Below are 20,300 nucleotides of genomic sequence, written 5' to 3' on the forward strand. Positions count from 1 at the left end.
GATGCAAATAGAAGAGAAGCACTAGACGGGGAAAGCGACGTCGTCGACAAAAGGCCGCAGCGACTACGACGGCGCGGCGGGGCGAGAAACAGGCAAAACAGGAGTACGATAGCGTTAAAAACGTGACGCGATAAAAGGTCGTGGCAACGGGCGAAGAAGTGGCGGAAGAAGAGAAAAGGCATCGCGCGGACGAAGAGCCCGCGTCGTTGCAGCCTCGAGAGCCTCGACAGACGGTCGACAATCGTAAATGTTTCAGCAACGCTGAAAAAAAACAAATAGCTCTCTTCTCTTCACTCTTCTCCTCATTTCATTCGGATCCTCCGGTGCGACCAGTGTCCAGTTACACCTGCAATACCGCAGGGACCATTACGGTTCACGCATCGAACCTCCGTGTCCCTTTGGGTCATTAGTCCGGCCGCGTGCCAGTTTTCTGGCCGGCCAAGGGCGGAAGGGACCCTTTGATCGGATCCAGGATCCCAGAGGCGTTGAAGGGAGACGCTAATGCGGCCGCGTTTCATCCGACCCTCCGATCCCATCCGGATCCCGTGATTTGCTGGGACACGCGCTTCCGGGTAAGAATTACGTTCCCGGAATGTGTATCGCTTCATCGATGGGTCGTTAGACGAAACGGGATTATCGATTTCGCATGCCTCACTAGGATTTATGCGGTAGGAGGCAGCCATCGACGATAATCAACGGCCCGGCTAAATCTTATTTAATGACTAACAATAACGCGGAATCGCTTGTGCTACGGTTGCATTCCGTGACACTCGTTTTAAGGGCACGGTTCTAAATCAAAGCTGTACAAGGCGTCGTTCGCGGAATCAGAATTCGGCGGCGAAACTATATCTCGATGACAGAGAAACTTCGTGTTGTAGAATGGGAGGAATCCTGACCTGATTTGGTAAATGCTGCAATAGAGAATCTTGAAATGAAGATTTGTATGAATGTATTTCTTAAACACTCTCGTCTGTGAACAAAATGTAAATAGAATTATCTCCACGAGGTAAACATTTTTACACATGTATATAATCATAAAACTACCCTAAATCTAATATAACATCTCGCAGCAGAGGCACGCGCCAGCCAATGTCAGCACAAATAACTCAATTTAAATAATTACACTATTTATTACGTATTTATACGTATCGCGTAATTTCATTATAATTGTTAGTACTTTAAAGTAAAAAATTAAAATTCATTAAAAATCAGTAAAGTTATGACAACTCTCAAGTACACTGTATCATATCGAATCGAGTGGACTTTGGTGAAGGAATTTCTATTGAAGAAAACAATCAACCGCCTCTATTCCATAATCTAAAGTCGACAGAAACAGATCGATTCGACTAGCAACGTCTGAATTTTCTCTTCATCGTCGAGTCGATTTATGAAAAAAATGCTTACGCTCGAGAAAAAAAAACGAGGATGTCGGTGTCAGGTAGGAAAGAACTGCATGCGACGGTGCTTAAAATCGAAGCAGGCGGCAGAAAGATTACAGAGGGACTCCAGAGGTGGAATCAGGCGACAAGGGATAAAGAATCGAGAATGAATGTGCAGCAGGAAACGCATGGAAGACACTCGATGCTCTTCAACTACACACGAACCTCTGGTCCAACAACCGGGGGCCTGTTGTAATGCTTCATGGGGGCGAGGCCCCATGTCCGAGCGGGAACATCGATATATCAATCCGATGGCCCGTGGATTGTGAATCTCCGGCCTCGGCGCTCCTCCCTTTCGTTTGGGAAATCGAGCACCGTCATAAACTACCTTTGGACCGGTTGGAGGTCAACGTAGCCTGTGTTTTGGGACCCGCACGGACACTGCCTTCAGCCGAAAACTATTTGAATTTCTTCGCGCGTTTCGCTGCTCTTTAAGATGCATGCCGTGCGTCTCTTTCTTATTCTGTCATTACTAGACTGCGGATTTTCATACACCTATAGTACTTTGTAAGGTTCTAATCGAAATATTTAACGTGAATCTGTTAACTGATGCTCTGTGTATAGGAACGTGTTTTTATAACGATCGATCATGCAATTACTAGATTCAATACTTCTACAATCAACCATAGATTCGGTGCTATTACAATTGAATAATCGTAAAACGATTAACATATACGTCAATGAGTCTAACTTGTGGTCGAGATTATTGGTATCGATCGGTTAAGTATAACGTTCTTTGAAGTCAGAATAAAATTCTGTTCTCTTTTCATGAATATTTAATCATACCAATAAACGTGGGCACAAGATAAATACATATTTTATGTTTTTTTTTTAAGAAATTATTACAGTTGAAAAAGTTCTCATCGTTGAAACTGTAAAAATAATGGAAAGAGATTAAAATGCAAAAAGAACGTATAAATTAACAAGGACCAATAGAAATTTTCTTTTCTGAAAGAATAATCTTAAACCTGTCTAGTTCTTAAACCTGTAATTTGCGCTCTGCAAAAACAATGTAGTAATGTTATATCTCAAAGAACACACGATTTAGATTGTCTGCAGATATTTTGAGTTTACCTTTAAATTTGTGTAAAAGAGTCAATGAAGATGAGTCGTAACGAAGAATTTGGATAATATCGATTGTGCAATGTAATTTTTGAGTTTTGGATATCTTCGAAAAATAGTGAAAATTCGTGTAAATTCGCCAACGTGACGGGAGTACGCTGCAAGGCTCGGTGTCTGCATCGACGGTGTTTTTCACGCAGCGACACCCTGCTCCGTATCTATTATGTATCGTCGGCGGCTGCGGCGCGCGTAATTTATAGCGACGCGGGTCCACGTGTTAGGCATTTTACACGAGAGCACTCTGCTTCCACCTACTCCCGATGCTCGGCGCTCGTCGATCGGCTCGAACCGCCACGTTTATTTACCGTGGACGCCGCGCCGGCCAGCGAGAGGTTATTAATTATCGTTTGACGCGCGTCAGCCAGGGAAAAAGGGCTCGTGTCCGCGTGTCTGCAATTAGTCGTCCGCGCGAACCTATCTATGAGCACAAAAGACCGCGCCCTTACGGCTTCCGAGCGCAGTCGACGACCAATCTGTCGTCCGTACTGATTTCACCCTGATAAAACCATCCCTCGCCGTCTGAAAAATGAAGCAGGTGACGGGAGCCCCGACGTGGAATCACTTTGCCGATGAAAGAAACCAAATGAAAGATAAATACAAAGAGAATGCACGCAAAGAGGAAATCTTGCAATTTATATTATCCGCGTTGTTTCATATTTAAAGTCCTCGTTTTAGATCGGGACCTTCAACTGATCGTTCTTAAATATGGACATTCAAAACCGTAAACTTTATATTTATCAAACAAGAAAAATTAAACCCTTTTGTTAAAAAATAACGAACGGATAAGCAAACATATCTTATTTGGTAAATATAAAGTTCATTATGCCTGAAAATAAATTAAATGCTACACAATTGTTCACTCCACACTAGTCGGCTTCAATAACTCATTGCACTATAATCTCACGATTGCAATCTATATTAATATATGTAACATTTTTCCAAGATTCAACTGTTTAGGAAAGGAATATAGCATTTTATCTGGTAAACAGATTGCTCGATTTTATAACTCCTTAAGTTTATGAAAATTTAGACATATAGATAGTAAATGAAACATTGATATATTGTCCTCATAGAAGCTGTTGTCTCTACTATTGTTGCATTTACAGTGATATTATATAGAAACAGCGTTAATAGTTTACTATTCCTACATCAAAGAAATTTGTTATACAGTTGGTTTGCGAAATCCACGCAAGATAAGTTGAAGCGAAGTTGAGGAGAATTTCAGACAAGATTGCGGAAGTGTGACTAAACTGCTATTTAACTAAGCCTGCGGCAGTCGTATTTTTTCCGTATATAAAGAGCATACGGACACATAAATTCATCGATGGCTAGACATTAGTTTCGCAAAGCTTCGTGATTACCTCGTTCCGATCGATGTTCGTCAAAAAACGGGTTTCTTAATGTGCCGGGTTTAGAAGTCTCTCGATAATTCTAGCGTCCGTAGCAAACAACTGCCGCGAGAAAATATTCATACGTATGAATAGCTAAGGGTTCGCGTCGTCCATTAAATGTCGATGGAATGATTTTCTCGCAGCGTCTGCGAGCGCGGAAATTCACGGGCTCGTCGGAGCGTTCTGCTGGAAAATTCTAACGACTATAAAATTTATAAGATGGATCAGGAAAACGGCGGTTTCCGCGATCAGCCGTGACGGAAAGAGGCGAACTCGCCGTCCGCGACTTTCAAACCGAATCGCAAATTACCAAGTCCATTTTCAAGGTTCTCGCTCTCCGTTCAGCCCGAAAATTTGATTTCCGCGCGGCCCGACATCTTTTTGCCCAACCGTAACTTCGTATTTCTCGGACGATGCCTACTTCCTCTCTCTATCTCCCTCTCTTTTCCTTTCCTTCTCTTTCTCATTCCATTTCCGATTGGTTCTCGACACTTTCACGGCTCGAACCTCGGCTTCCGAATGGCTCGGGCTCGATACCCGCCACTTCCGGTCCTCCGGCACGAATCGTTAACATCCGATACGACTCCTCTTCTCGTCTAGACGCCAAATTACCTGATCTACCTGCGCAATTTCGTGCTGTTTTACGAGAATACGGATTCAATCCTAGGGGAAGATGTATCGATGCATCGGATATGTCCAAACTAACACGTTTTAGTTGATTCCTATTGTCATTCTATTTTCAACCATTTGTATTACCGCTCAAAAGTAGCCAGATACTCACAAAATATATTATAGCGGCAAGAATATATTATGTAAAAATAAACACTGCAATGATCATCGTCCTTTATTATTCTCTACTGTGATAAGGGATATTTTTCTCTTCAGAGTAGTGAAGCAAATAACTGCGTAGTGCTGGCTTCAGTTTTATCACCATGAGAACCTTTAAACATATCATCTGCTGTTTATAGAAACTCAATCCGTAACGAAGACCACTTTGAAAATTATCTCGACCACAGAAGGTTAAAGACACCAGAGCTCGAGATCTTTTTAACTAACGGCATTGTAACGTATTTATAAACTTCAATTACGTTATTGTATCTTTATTATAAGAAATTATCCACAAGACCGGGTTTTCCTGTTCGATGAAACTCCTCTTGTATTTATGTATTCAATTCTTACACGAGTGTATAAAATCTACAAATGTCATTTATTAAATACAAAAACAACACTTGCTTTTTTATCACTTCTCTTGATACTTTTAATGTTCAATTTATCTCTAGCTATAGTGTCTCTTGATTACTATTTTTAATTTTTGAAAAGGTATTTGCCACAAAAAGATGCAAAATATAAGTGATTCGATGCAAATGTATCGACTTCGTGTCGAAGCTTAGCGCGAGGATAATTGTTAAACTCGTAAGATAGTGAAACTAGCTGGCCACCCAGCCTAATTGTTGTCCTAAAGCCGCGTGGATTGGCGGGCGAGAAGGCTGTCTCGCAGGACCCGTGCCTCCAATTAAGTGTTACTGAGTGTTGGGACTGGTTTTCGTCACTCGTTGGGCGAGCACTCGAGAAACTCCTCTTCCTGAAGCACTCGAGTCCTTCCGCTTGAAGAGGGCCGCGTAGTCCTTCGAAGACCACTCGGACCAGCGTTCGAGGATGACTCGAAGCTCCTTTGTACTGGGGTTCCGGTGGGGAGACGATCCGCGTTCGATCGGGGGGAACGGTTAATAGAGGAAAGGGCCTCGATTTTCCGGCACCTTTTCGCCGAAAGTGGTCGCGCCGCGAGAGAAGGGCCGATGCCGAAAGGGACCCGGCAGAGGTGAACGGCTCGCGTAAGGTGAAAGGGAATGGCAAACGAAAAGACGAAGGAAGGGAGAATGGCGAAAGGGCTTAAATCAATAAATTTTAAAAGCCAAAGCCGCCGCCTTACTGTTATAACTCTCGGAGCGGGTACCTTTGCCGTGCGTATATGCCATCAGAGGAGACAAAGAGACTTGCACTCGAGCAGTCAATACTGCAGGGGCCACGGTGCAAAGACCCGCGGAGGGAGCCACGGGGAACGGAGAGGGTGCCCGGGCTCCACGGAACGCCACAAAAGAGATTGATGTTATTCGATTTTCGGATTCGAGATAAGTTGAGGAAGAACGCGAGGTATCCTCGTGTAGATCGTGAAATCGTTTCGTCTCCGACGTTTCTCACGGACAAGCAACGTTCTCTTCGAAGACCCTGTTCGCTCTCAGTTTATTCTCGTCTGCTCCCTTGCAATCCTCCCTTAAAGGTGCTTCGTATCGACCAAAAAATGTTCATCGCCTATCGACAGAAAACTGCAAATCGTGTCCACGATAAACACTGACCATAATTGAACTCGAAATGAGATCAAATTCGAGTCCTTATTAACCCTGTTCACGAAGCTCGACTCGTTTCATAATGGTAACTTTTTTCATCGCAGTGAGAAGTTTCATTATCATACTTAAAGTAATAAAAAAATCGTTACATTTCACTTGTTGGTTATTTATTCTGACAGGAGATATTTTATGAAAAATATTTTATTTTATTTAGAATATGTATAAAGTAAATGTATTTCCAAGGATCCTTAATTGAATCGTATATTATCCTAATACTCTTAGTATACTATTTATAGAAAGACACAAGTGTCACCACATAGTCATGCTAAATGTTAACGGGTAAGACTGATGTCAAGCGTAATACACTTTACTCATTACTTCCAGAAATTTCCACGAAGGAAACAGTCGCCATGCTCATTAGTATTGTCTTCTTGGTGCGATGAAATGCATGTACCGTTACCGCTGCTAAGAGGTTAAATTCCTTGAAAGTTATTTTATTTTTAAAGTTATTTTAATGCAGACTTTTCAATAGAAACTGGAAGTAAAAGAACCACGGTAGCTGCGAAAAGAGGTCGTAAAATAAGGCATGAAAACTTTTGCTTATATTCGAAATTGTAGTGTAATATAGTCGAAAAATTTGTCTCAACGAGTATCGGGAAGATTCCTCTAGCAGGGGTAGACAGAGTGGAAGATGTTCTCAGCGATTTTTGCTAATATGTAGCTTGAATTCTCGTTCCAAGAAACGTATCTCATTCGGGATAGGTTAGCTCTGAACTCTCATCGAGATTTGGCTCTGTACAAAGAGACTGTTATCGAAATGTATGTGATTGAAATATAGTCGGTGAAGTTCCTCGGCTCCCCGGCGGTTCCCCGCGCGAGTTCGCCGTTCTACGTTGCTATTTTTCGTCGAGCAAACGCAGCCGGGTGTGCGCTCGCCGGGATCGTTCGCCTGCGGTTGGAAACGTATAGTCTCATCTGCAGAATTCCGACGACCTATTTCCCGGCGTGTCTTTTACTTTGCGGTCGTAGGCCGGGATATTCACAGTAATATACTGTAACGAGCAGCGTGTTTATTACTGCCGGAGATTTCAGTTTTGCGACTTTTTAATGGGGAGTAACACGTGTACTGGCCGTAAAGATCCTAATAGTTCATTAACATAGGATTTATTGTGCTTATTCCGGGAATCACGCCGGCACGGATGTTGCGGATGTTACAGCGAATTACTTGGATATATAGTATACTCGATGGTATTCCCGTTCATGAGCAACGCTCCGGCGCGGCCGTTGCGAAAAACCACCTCCGTCGAGATATTATAGAAGGGGCTAGTCCATTAACTGAAAACAACTCTTATTAATTACTAAGCGGTACGGTTTTTCCCTCAGCTTCTTGCAATCTTCTTCGGGTTCGCAGCAGATTCTGTAAAATTACTTGCTACGCAAACATCGGGAACGACATTAAGTAAAATTGGATGCATCGAGGATTACTTTTGTTTGACAGGATTGCACAAAATCGTTTCTGAACGCTAATGGCTGCGGCAAAACATGGGAAAGTGTAGACGACGGGCGTTTTTGTGCCCGGAACGATAGCTCCGCAGCGGCCTTCGATCCGCGGAGAAACAATTATAGGGAGTGTAGTAATTTTCGCACCGGCCTACTTAATTATCTGCACGATTTTCGTATGCTCAAGGACACCAGAAAATATAACCATACCCCGAGGTGTATATACTGGCGTTACACTACCGATCGGTGCGAGACCGCGTCGCAAATTCGAAAATATTTCTTCGCCGCGGGAGAAACGTGCGACTTCTCTCGATCTTTCCTCCTCCGCTTCTCTCCGCTGTCCTTGTCCGCATGTATTTCACTCGTGCCGAGCTATTCGTAATTAGAAATCCATTCAGAACTACGGGGATCCACTTCACGTTGATGGATACCGACCATATCTCACGACCGACTGTACTCCGGTGCCTTCCATCTCCCCGAGTGTGCCCCGAGTGTGCTAAAAGCGAAGATCTGGTCCTCGCTGATTTCTCATTGTGCCCGGGAAGCCTAGAGTAGATCCGATTAACCTATCATCGGCACGTTTTCTTTCGCTCCTCTCGCAAATCAATGGAAAACCACTCTTTCTCGGCCCGTGAGAAATTCGTGCTCGAGCTCGACAATGACAGCGCTCGCGAGACGATCAATAGAAATATTTCTGATATTTCAATCGTCCCGGCGCGGCGCGGCGCGGCGCGGCGGTGTGTTTCGACGGACGATCGATCGATCCTCGGCGCCTTGGTACCTCGGAACGGGAACGATTCAATCCCGCACGCAGCGCACGGAAATTCATAATTACGGTTAGACAATAAAAGAGACCGCAGCGGGGAGAGAACCGTGGAATGCGTTTAATAAACGTTGATCGCAGAAAATTGGCGAGGGGCCCAAACTCGGAACGGCCTCACGAGCGCGCACGCTACGTGAGTCACTTTCACGCCCCCGGGGGAATTACCGCTCTCAATTAATTCGCTATTCGAAGGAATGTCCCATCAAGGCGTTTATTAATCCTGTCTTATTTCTATTAACACCGTTGACCTTCGGCACAAGAACGGATCGTGTCCCGGTCCCTGAGAAACCCGACATGCGAATGTGTCCCGCCGCTGAAAAATTACGAGAGCCCGAGGGGCCGGTTTAATCGCCTCAAATTACTGTAATATCGCGCGCCGCGAAATTACAGATGCGTCGCCGGGAATAATCGACCGTATGGAAAACGCGTTCGCTTCCGTTGTCGCACGGTTCCTTTTTCGCCGATGTTAACGTACTCGTCGATGCCTTGGTAGTCGATTCTCCTCTTTAAATATTCACATAGTCATCGCCGAGGAATTCGAGAATAAGAAATAATTATTTTTATAATGTGAGCTGAACCTCTTTGCGGCCCCAGCCGCCGCAACAACTTCTCCTTTCGTTTTCGAGGCGTCGAGACCTTACTTTCGCACGACCCATGAAAATAGTTGACCAAAAGCATGAACACCGGTGCACGCATGCGTTTGTTCTCGCTGCGACGACGCATTGCCGCGATTGTAGTCGAAATAGAAGACTTGTACACGCGTTTCTCAATTGTAAGCTCCACGATATAGTGAATGAAGTAACGGAGATGCTTGCATATTTCATTTTTATCTTTCATTTATTTACATCAAAATTAATATATGATGTCTGGTACACTTCAATCGACGGATTTTTTTTTTGTTTCGTCGTAAAGTTCGTCGGCTGTCACATTTCATACTTCTAGAAAATTGTGTATATCGATCATTAATAAGTAACTAAATCATCTTTTTTCAAGTGCAAGTGAAATCATTGTTCATTCCAGAATTCATGTTTTAATAAAAAAAGATCGGTAATTATTATAACATATTAGTATTATAACATTGGCATCATTATTCGAATAATTAATTCAAATAGAACGTATAAATTTATTCGAATGAGTAGATAGCATAATTTGTTACGAATAATAAATAATTATTATTCGTATAAACTATTACAGTAAAAAGTATTCATTCAAATTGTTATTTCAGATAAATAAATATTTATTCGAAACACTTCTAATAATGTCCAACATTACTTCAAACATGCGACTTCCACCACTTTGTCATCCTATGTTTGTTACTTTCTTGCAGTAATATTATTTATATGTATATGTTAATCTATTTGTTAAAGCCACAGGTATCGCACCCGTAAATAAATAAATAAATATATAAATAAACAATAGACGAGCAAGAACAAGCGGTCGAAAAAGTCCAATTATTTTTACGAGATTTTTATGGGATGTAAATGTATGGCGATCCGCAGCTCAGTGGCCACTTTAGTCGTCGTTCGTCGCGCGTTCCTTCGGTCATTAATTATCGACAGTCGCCGCCCTCGTGTTTGAAAATCCACCCCGACGAGACAAAATTGCGCCGTATTTCACGCGTTTTTTCCGCCGGACAAGACACCCACCCACCTCGGGGAACGGGCGAAACAGAAACGCGAAAGCAAGAAACTCGGCGAGCGGTGACGGCGTGACTTTCTCGCGGGCCGCCACCCTTCTCCCCTTAACTCCGTTATTCATGCTCGTACCCACCCCCATTCTTCCGTTCGCGGATCATATATTTTTCATCTGGCATTTCCTTCGCTTTCGCAACGCCCTCAGATATCGTCGTTAAATAATCAGCTGAACGATCTGCGCGCTCCTCTCGCTCGCCTTCGCCTGTCCGCCTGGTTTTCATTCTTTTCCAGGGCTAGCTTTCCTCTTCTCTTTAGCCCATCCGCCGCGCCGCTTCTGCTTTCCGATTTATCTTCCTCTTAACCAGCGATTCGTCTTTTTCCCCTGCCGAGCTCGTTCCTCCGCCTCTGGTCCGTTCGCTTCTCTGATTTCTTATGCCGAATCCTTCTCCGCTCGCGTTTCGATTTGTCTAACAGACTCGAGAGCAGCGAGCGGCTCTTTGGCCCTGCAGCGCAAAAGATTGCCCTCTGGGGCAGCTTCACTGTAAATATTGCCACAGACTATCTGCTTCGCTTCTTTCGTTTGGGCGGGACGCGATGATCAGCTCTCAGCCTGTAGCTGCTCCGACCTGTCTATTCTTTAGTTACAGTAACAACAGCTCCATCAATTCCGGGGCTGCAGGATGCATTTACAGAAACACGATCACTGTTCTTCTTTCGTCATCATTTGCTCGCAATTGCTTGTTCCTGAAAGGTTGATCAATCAGAGCCAACGGAATCCTGTAATTACGGTGCTTCGTCTGCATATCTGCATTGTTCGCTACTTTTGGAGCGTTCGCAGCAGGCGTGGCCTCGTTGTTCTCGCCTTCGACGGCAGCCCGAGACAGTGCCCATAGGGAAATCTGAGTTCGCGTACGTACGGCCTAACTAAAGATTGGCCTCCTCTTCTTCTTCAAAGACTTTTCTCTCGGTGCTATAATCTTCTCCTTCCCTGTCTTTTGCCTGGCTCTTGTTGTTCTGCTCTAGCTCGTGCTTCAACGACACCCAACGCTCGACGATTTAACGACTACAGTAAACCCCGCATGATAATTCTTTCTGTCGGTGCATATCGAACAGAACACGATGCGTGCACGCGCGCGAGGAGCGTGTACACGGTGTCGACATGCTCGATCCTGCGGCGCAAATCGGCAGGTGGGTGGATAAGTAGTTGAGCTACGCGGGCCGTGGTGGTTTACCGTCGCATCTACAGGGTGGTCGTCGGACTTTTCATGGAATCCAAGGTACAGGTTCGCCGTGCGATCATTAGTTTATGATATTTAAGCGGTTCTAGAATCGCCGCGATACATACTGGTCCCAAATCCCGAAAATGTAACCAATACTTAAAGACGACCTGGATTTAATTGAAAATGTATTATCGAAGTTTCCCATGGTCGCTGATTACGAACTGGGTCGAACATTTCAATAAACACTATGGCGAAATCAATATGACAGATGGGGATTATATTTTTGAAAATGTGAGAAATTTATTTCTATCGAAATTAACATTTGTATGCTGCTTAAACGTATGCCCAACAATATTTTTAAAACTAAACAGGATGTTCAAACGCGTAGAACTTTTTTTTTTACGTTTTTACAGTTTATTCATGTCACTTTATAGCTTATTTTATGCTGCAATGTTCTGATCACGACGATAGCCTCTGTCAAATGATTCCGGGTTAATGACGTTGATCTTCTTGTAAAGGTGCACGATCGAACCACCTTTGTGGAATACTTGTCCGATATCGCATCGTCGCACGCGAAATTCCCTGCACCGGTCCACCTCGCCGGCGGAATACCGATTTTGATCAAATTCGTATATTCGCACGGGATTCGATACAATTTCGAGGTACGTAACACACGTGCTCCATGGAAAGCCCCAGAGCAACTGAATTTCGTTAATGACGAATACGTCCGTGCGTAACGATGGCTCGCGGAATAATTTCATGCTGCTTTGTGCCCGATAAAAATCGACGTTTCGCTTAATTAATACGAACCCCCGCTGTTTCGCACTCGCACGAGCGCGGGAGCGAGCGAGCGAGCGAGCGCGCGGGCGCATACAAACGTTTTATTGATTGATTCCTACGGCGTCGGCGACGGTTTAAAAGAGGAAAATATTTATCGCACAATTAATTAACGTTGTTTTCGAAGCGACGTCCGGTCGCGTGCGTTTTACAAGTTTAACCGTGCTCGCGCGGCAACGCCTACCACATAGGATTCCTCGGGTTACATTTACGTTCGTTACACATCATTATCCGACCGGACCCAGGCACTTCTGCCTACTGCATTAATCATTATCGGAATAGTCATGAGTACACAGGTATCGATTGCGTTTCTCTTTGACAGCGATAGGAATATTTGGGGCGTGCAAATGTTGGTTATGCACGCAACATTGCTCACAATTTGATCGCGCTCTGTTCGATCAACAGGCACGACATCTTCCGTTTATCTGTGCACGTGACCGTAATACGGAATCGATCAAGATGCGCCTGGCACTGGTTCCATTAAACGGGAGCACAATCATTTCAAGAACAATATCGGCCGTGATTACTACCTCCGAGCAGCGAAACGGGGAATCGACAGCTACTATTAAAACTCTGCCGCTGTGGAAACATACTGAACATAAAAAGCTGGTAAAACAAGAAATTCACGTTTTCGATAGAAACGTTAACATCGTTGTTTTTAAATATTCTTGAAATCGACCGAACCGTATTTTCGGCGGTTCGACGGTACGAAACGAAAAAAAAACATCGTTCCTGCATTACCAAGAGGAAAACGCAATTTCCCCGAATATTTCCGTTATTTCGTGAGCGACATTAATTTTTCTGCAGCGACGTCCGCTTGGAAAATCGATTCGATTCACCGATATCATTTTTCTCGCCGCATAAACGGCCCGATAATCCCTTTGAGCGGCGCGCACGGCCCGTGCACATCCCTTCCACCATGGCGCTGACAATTCCGTCATTGTTTGTCATCGATCTCCGCTTCAAAGCGTAATTTCCCGATTGCATTATCATACGCGCGCCACGATAATCTCGCGACCGATCTGGTCCCGGTGTTCCGCGAGTCTACGCCCCCGCGCTCTGACAAACGCTTATCTCCGACGAAAGCATATCGCAGTGAAAACAAGACCGATTACGCGGCACGGGGAACACATTACGCTAAGCGATTCGCTGATTCCGCTCGATCGAGGGACAATTTCGACGGTGTTTGCCGGCCACCCCGTACACAGACCGGCCGGCCGATAGTTGCACTGGTATGCACTTAGGCTACAATACGCCCGGCTACATTGTGTCTCTCGCGTAAGCGTTAATACCGGCACAAGAGCGGCGACGGCGGCGACAGGGGTGGGGTGTAGTGAACAACGCCACAAAGAGGAAGATCCAGGGAGAGAGTGAGACAGGGAGAGAGAGAGAGAGAGAGAGAGAGAGAGAGAGTCGGAGGGAGTGGGATACTCAGAAGGTCCAAGGAGCATGCCAGAACCAAAGAGAAGGCAATAGTGGATAGGACGAGAGAGAGAGATGGAGGAGGAGAGAGACCTAATCCGAGCTCGATACATCTCCGTTGCTTGCGGAGGATCGCAATGCCGCGACATTGTTCCCGTTTGCGGCGGCTGCGTCGAACGTGTCGTGGCTATGAGAACGTTCTGGCTTCCATACGTGTGCCAGAACTGATGCAACTGATCCCGCAGCAGATCACGCCGATACTTCTACGAGCCACTATTCTTTTTCATAACCGACTAACGACGTTGAGTAGCAACAGCGGCGCATACTAACGCCGCCGTGTTGTGAAATCGTCACAGTGTCTATCAATGTGTCTTCGTACTCTGTATGTATAGTGATCTATAGGAACTGTTGGAAGAGAGAGTCTACTTTATTTCTCAACCCATTCGTAAACGTTCCCCCAATTCGAATTTCTAAATATTGTAAAATGCAACATTTATTTTTGACTGCTTTACAGAATGATATATTTATTAAGATATGATATTGTGAATGAAGCAAAATTGGTTAATTTAAAGCATTGTCTGCGGAACACGTACTCGTATGCTGACAGTTGAAATGTAAATGCGAGTATATATATTTGCATAGAATATCCGAGGCAACTAAAAATGATCGAATGAGCGTTCACAATGCATCAGCAATTAACTGCAATGTGAACAACGGCAACGTGTTAATAAACAAAGTATTGAAACAAAGTATTGAAACAAGGTATATGAAATATCTAAAAAAAACTTTTTATACATTGTTCTCGAAGAACTGTGATTAATCCTTACGAAATAACCGATTTTAGGATACCTTTTTGCACATTCTCTTCAAAATATTTCAATATCTGGCTAGATTGTCGTTATTTGGCACATTTCACGTGAATATCTGTTTCGAGACAGCAATTTTATTATCAGAAAAGTCCTGAAGTTGGACCATAAAGTTTGATTATGTCTGCAATAACCGGAGCACTCTTATAAGAGAACATGATGGAAAACGTAGGAAAGAGTAGAAATGTTCCAGATAGTTAACAAAAATAATACTTTATCGCATCATAAGTATAAAATAAATAAAAAATAACGTTTATATAATTATGCAAAGGTTACGTAAAACAGTAACATACTAGCATCCGCGAACGCCGGTTATAGAACAACGTCTACAATTTTGGTCTTTGACAAGTGGTTTGAAGAACAATATATGTTCCCTTCTACAGTTTCTGTTACCTTCTAAATCTTCATAACTCTTTTGGTACTTCGAGACCAGTGTACTTGTATCTGCCAAGCGTTCACACTTTGGCGAAGCATCGTCGAAGAAAATGTCGCTCGACTAGCGCAGGAAGGAATCATGGTCTCGTTATTCTTTCGTCTGCGGTTCGCGTCAGTGCGCCACGATCGCCTGGAGCCGCAGCCAGGCTGGGATCGTTTTCGAAAAATCTGTGATTCGTGATTCCGGGGGACCCGGAGAACGAGGACGTGGGAACAATGTGGCTGAACGGTACATTGTAGCCGAACCCAGCAGGAGTAATCGCGACTACTGTCTCCGTAGGGAGCAGCGGCGTGGGCGTAACGAGCAGGAGACGGTATGCGAGGGTAGCAAGCGTCCGTTTGACTTCGAACCTGCTGCGGCGATGACTTCAATCCCTTGCCGGCTGTCTCAAGTATCGCGCGACGATGTTCCCGCGCCTCGTCTGCATAGCGTCGCGGGCCGCGTTGCATTAGCCGCAACGCGTTCAGACGCGGGTTGGCAGCTCTGGACGCCTTTGCGTCAGCTTTCGTCAGCCCTTCCTCTGAAGTATCCGAAGCTTGGCACGAGATACAGAAAGTCGAGAATAAAAATCGACGTGTCTGCACGTGAAGGGGGGTAGGCCGCCGGTGAATACAGCAAAGAGGGTTGAAGGGGACAGCGGGCTGGGCGACGCTGGTAGGGGTTTGGCAGGGGCTGCGAGGTGGCTAGCGAACGGCGGTGCGTTGGATTTGCGGCAGAGAGGTTCGACGAGGCTCTTTCTATCCATTACGATCGGGCAGAGGAAAGGCCGCCGATGGAAAGTGTTTTAAAGGGAAACGTCGAAGCGGCTGGATCGGCCATGCTACACGCACGCTTTTTCTATGCATGGGAGTTTTACGGTTTTAATGACGCACTCGTGCGTCGGCAGGATTTAAACTGCTTTTAAATTTCGGGCGAACGGCGAATCTCTTCCTTCTCCTGCGTCCACCTCTTCCTTTATTCGGGCTATCCGCTCGCACGGAAACAGATGGAATAGTTTATGACTTGCCGCGGTTCTCCGTCGAAATCGAATCCGCCCCCGAGTCCTGGAAACGCCGATGAGAATCCCGGAAGCGCTAAAATGGCCAATGGCCCCCGACGATTCCATGCGGGATCCTCCTCCCACGGAGCGTTCATCAATCATCGGACGTTACTGTATTAGTGCACGGTTCTTCGCCGGAATTACAACATCCGAACACAAGTTTGATATAATACCGAGTGATTTCGCGGGATAAGTGGGCCTCCATTGTACGGAAAGGAAACGATAGGCGATTAAGGAGAAGCTCGGAAACGGGAGGGTCGATCGAACACAATGTACTTGCTATCAGTGCGTGGGTCTAAGGCTCCGGTATTCAATTATGCAACGAACATCATCCTCGTTCTGTGGTTGGCCGCGCTCCATTTCACTTTCGAGGGGCTGAGACGTTCCCTCTCGCCGGCAGTAGGGGTGGAATCACCGGCGGACGCCGCGCGCTACTGTTTCTGTGGATCTTCGGGCTCGTGTTGAACCGCGTTCCGTTCTATTATTCGGGATTACGTGGCTTTCGGAAAGAAGGAAAGACACCGCAATGGGGAACAGAAGTTACATAACCGAGGAATTACGCAAATACGGGCTATTATTATTTAAAAATCAAGACGTTGGTGGTCCTTAAAAGATCTCGGTCGAAAATCATTTAACCCTTAGCGGACAACGACTTTTCCGACCAACTGAGGTAGCAGGACGAGGCGATTTTCCCAGATGTGTCGATTGTCTTCTACGTAAATCATTTTAATTTGTATGTAATTATATGCAACTATATACAATTATATAATTTACATACAAATTATCTTAACATAAACACCGCGTGTCGTCCCTCACTCGCCACTCGTCCTGCCGCGCGAAACACAGTGGCAACTGAGAGTCGCTCCTCGTCCGTTAAGGGTTAATACTGTGGCGTAACCAATTGCCGTTTGTTTTCGGACATAATTAACTTTATATTTATCAAATAAGACATATTACATTTTCCTATAAAAGTAAACAAAATAGAAGAACGAAAAACGAAGGGAGCAATCAATCTCGGTAGCCTACTAGTGTTTCCTTTATTTTTACGAAAATAGCTCGCACTGGTTTAAGGGATACTTTCACCGGACCGAATTCGTCGGTAACTTCCGGTAAGCTACTTAGGCGGGCCATTTCCCTTTTTCGCTCGAGACGCGAGGGTGCTTCTTCCCTAAAAATGTTTACAGACGTCGCGGATACGACTTCGCTCCTATACATAATGCATTTGGCATATAAGAACGTCTCACGTGTTCCTTTGGAGTGTAACAGGATTTAGAGCGGTAAAGAGACGAGCACACGGGGATAGCGGAAAGGGGACGAGAACCGATATATCGAACCGCGAATTATTCATGCTGACACACGAATCACCGTGGGCCTAGTTCTTTCGGGGCGGAAAACGGGATCAAAGATGTCCTGGCTGCATGTGAATTCGATTAACCCTATTTCAAGTCGGCGCGGTACGACGACGGCGGCGGCATCAGCCCCGATCTTATCCGCCTCGCCGTCTAGTCCGCGAGATGCGCTAGTGGTTTTCCGAGCCGTTTACGCGGCCTTTGAGACGGTTCGACGCTGCGGAATCGTCCGGAATGTGTCAGGAGGATACGCTCCTGAAGAATTAGCGCTTCCTTTCGCTCCCTGTTGGCGTTTGTTTCCGGCACAGTTATTCCTTCGACCGTCAACCCTTCGGGTCCCCCTTAATTCACGATCCCTCCGTCATTAATCCCAGAAATCGACTCCTCGATATTTTCGAGGGGTGCTGGCCCTTTCGTGGTTGATTAAACGGTCCCATAGACGTTCCAAATTTCACCTCGGAGAGATTTAAGAGTTCCCGGCAAAACGAATGCCAGAATAGCGGAGACGGTGCCGGGTCTTTAACCCAAAAACGTCCGGCGCATTACAGACCGATAATCGAAAATCAATAAGGACGATAAAAAGCATAAGGAAACCGGAGATACCGCGCGCGCGCGCGCGCGCGCACACACACACCAGAGAGAAAGAGAAAGAGGGAGGGGGAGAAGCTCCTTGCATAATAAATCTCTTCTTCGAACCCTGCGCGATCGTGTAAAGTAGACTTCGACCTCGATACGTTCGGAAAGTCTCGCGCGAAAACCAATTGATTCGATCGCGATCCTATCGTCTGCGCGAATAACGACGGCGGCACATTATCTCGCGATAACGGCTGTCCTAATGCAACCTGGCTAATTAATACATGCAAACACTGTGCTCTTGTTAGGTCTAAATAAGTCAGGTTGAACGCTCAGAGCTCTAGCAGTGTTCTAAGATATCCTCACTGTGCGATATAGACAGATCTTTTTCACTTTTATGAATTAGTGAAACGACCATACCATGAGATAATAACCATGTATTATATGATGTATATCATATTATAATAACAGTGACGTAGAGACACTTTCGCGCTTCCATTAAGGATTCCATAATCAATTGTATCTATCTCTTTCATAGTTGATATAAATACATGTCTAGTGATTTTTACGACTGTACTACTGTACTTCTCTGAACAAAACCGAGGAAAGAACAATTATGTCTGGAGTGCGGATCTTTCTACGGAATAAACTTCGTCTACATGAATTCTGAGAAAGGGGAGTTCGATGAGAATGTATTTTTCCTTTCAATATTCCGAAAAAGTGGGAAACACTGTAACAACGTTGTTAAATTCTTCCAACATCTTCGCTGCTCTGCATTTTACTGATTCCTTTTTGCTACAAAGGCATAACATTTGCAAACTAATTGATGGGTCATTAAATATGGAATGCATATTTACTTTACCGTAAAATCTACGCATTTTATACTGAATAATAATCTAACATGTCGTATCCACTGTATCGTGAAATTATTCGACCGTTCGTAGATACGGTTGATACTTCAAGCTCCCGTAATAGTGAGAAGACGGATGAATTTCTGACGACGTGGAGGTAGCCTTCGGCGACTATCGAAATCCTAGCGTGCGTTGATGAATTTGGCAATCGTCAGCCGAAATTGGCGCAGAATTGTCCGAGGCATTCCGAAAAGCCGGGATACAGGAATCGCGATCTTAGATGGTGCAGGTACCAGGAATACTTAATAGGAACGGGTCCGAAGTCCGCATAGGCATCCGATTTAGCTAATGAATAGGATAGTCGGGGGTTGAAGCACGCAGAGTCGCGGCCTAGTTATTCGTTCGGTGAATCGAGGAGCGGTTTAATTGCCGATACTCGACCCGATACGGTTGGTTAATCGAACGTCTTCCTTGCAACGTTGAATTATCCAACTCGATCAAGGAGCAACTCGACTGTTCTCATCGGTGGATCATGCGATATGCCTTTGAGGATCAGGCGGCTGGACCTCGAGAGTATCATCGAAACGCACGTGCGCGCACCGCGCTCGATACACACATACATGCAACATGTGCAGTGCCGCATCTCGGCCGCTGTGGGCATATATCGCGGCGCGTCGGAGGCTTTCAGCATGAATATGTCGCTATCTCGGCGCCAGTGGACAGGTATACAGGCGGGGTACATAAACGTGGCCGAGCAATAATCCGTTTCATCTTGCGGTCAAACGATCGGTCGCCGCGGTATAATACGAAAGCACGATCCTCCAGCTGCATGTAGATTTTGTTCGCATACCTTCCGCGAATACGCCGCGCCGCGCCGTGCCGCGCCGGCCCGGATATTTCTCGATACTATGCCCCGATCGATCCCTTCCCTTCTCTTCCTCTTCCTCTTCCCTCTTTCTCCCGTCCCCCCCCTTTTCCACGTGGCGCAAACACTCCGCCGTACTCCGTAATCGTGATTCAATGCATCGCGAGGGCACTCGTTCGCGTTGTGTAGTTAGTTTTTGCGATTATCAAGCCGGTGGGCACTCAGGCACCGGAAGCGCATCGAATTCACGGAGGTTTCGCTGGGTCTGCGATTCCTGAGGAACAACCCAGGTTGCAACAGCTGCGCGGGATTTCTTGTAAATTGATAAACGGGCCGCGAGATAACGCCGAGATTGTCAGCCGCGCCTCAATGAGCCCGAAGAAGTTCACGCTGTAAATGATATAAATAAAATCAACCCGAGATTGCCGCGACTATTTATCATTCGGCGAAAATGGCCTCCTCGCCCCTACCTCGGCCCCATTAATAACACCGGGAAAACTCATTTTCGTCCGTCTGAGCGCCCTGCGCTCCGCTCGCGCCGCTCCGCGCGTTCTACTGCGAATAGATCTCGCGAGGTGGGAACAGCCA

The 20,300-nt window shown here is 45.5% G+C and overlaps 1 protein-coding gene across 1 annotated transcript in view; it reads left to right on the forward strand.

Moving 5' to 3' along the window:
* Positions 1 to 20,300, forward strand: part of LOC144475941 (latrophilin Cirl) — a 579,657-nt gene that overhangs the window by 404,612 nt on the left and 154,745 nt on the right. The window lies entirely within an intron of this gene.

This window comes from Augochlora pura, chromosome 10 (assembly GCF_028453695.1).
Source record: "Augochlora pura isolate Apur16 chromosome 10, APUR_v2.2.1, whole genome shotgun sequence".
Lineage (NCBI taxonomy): Eukaryota > Metazoa > Arthropoda > Insecta > Hymenoptera > Halictidae > Augochlora > Augochlora pura.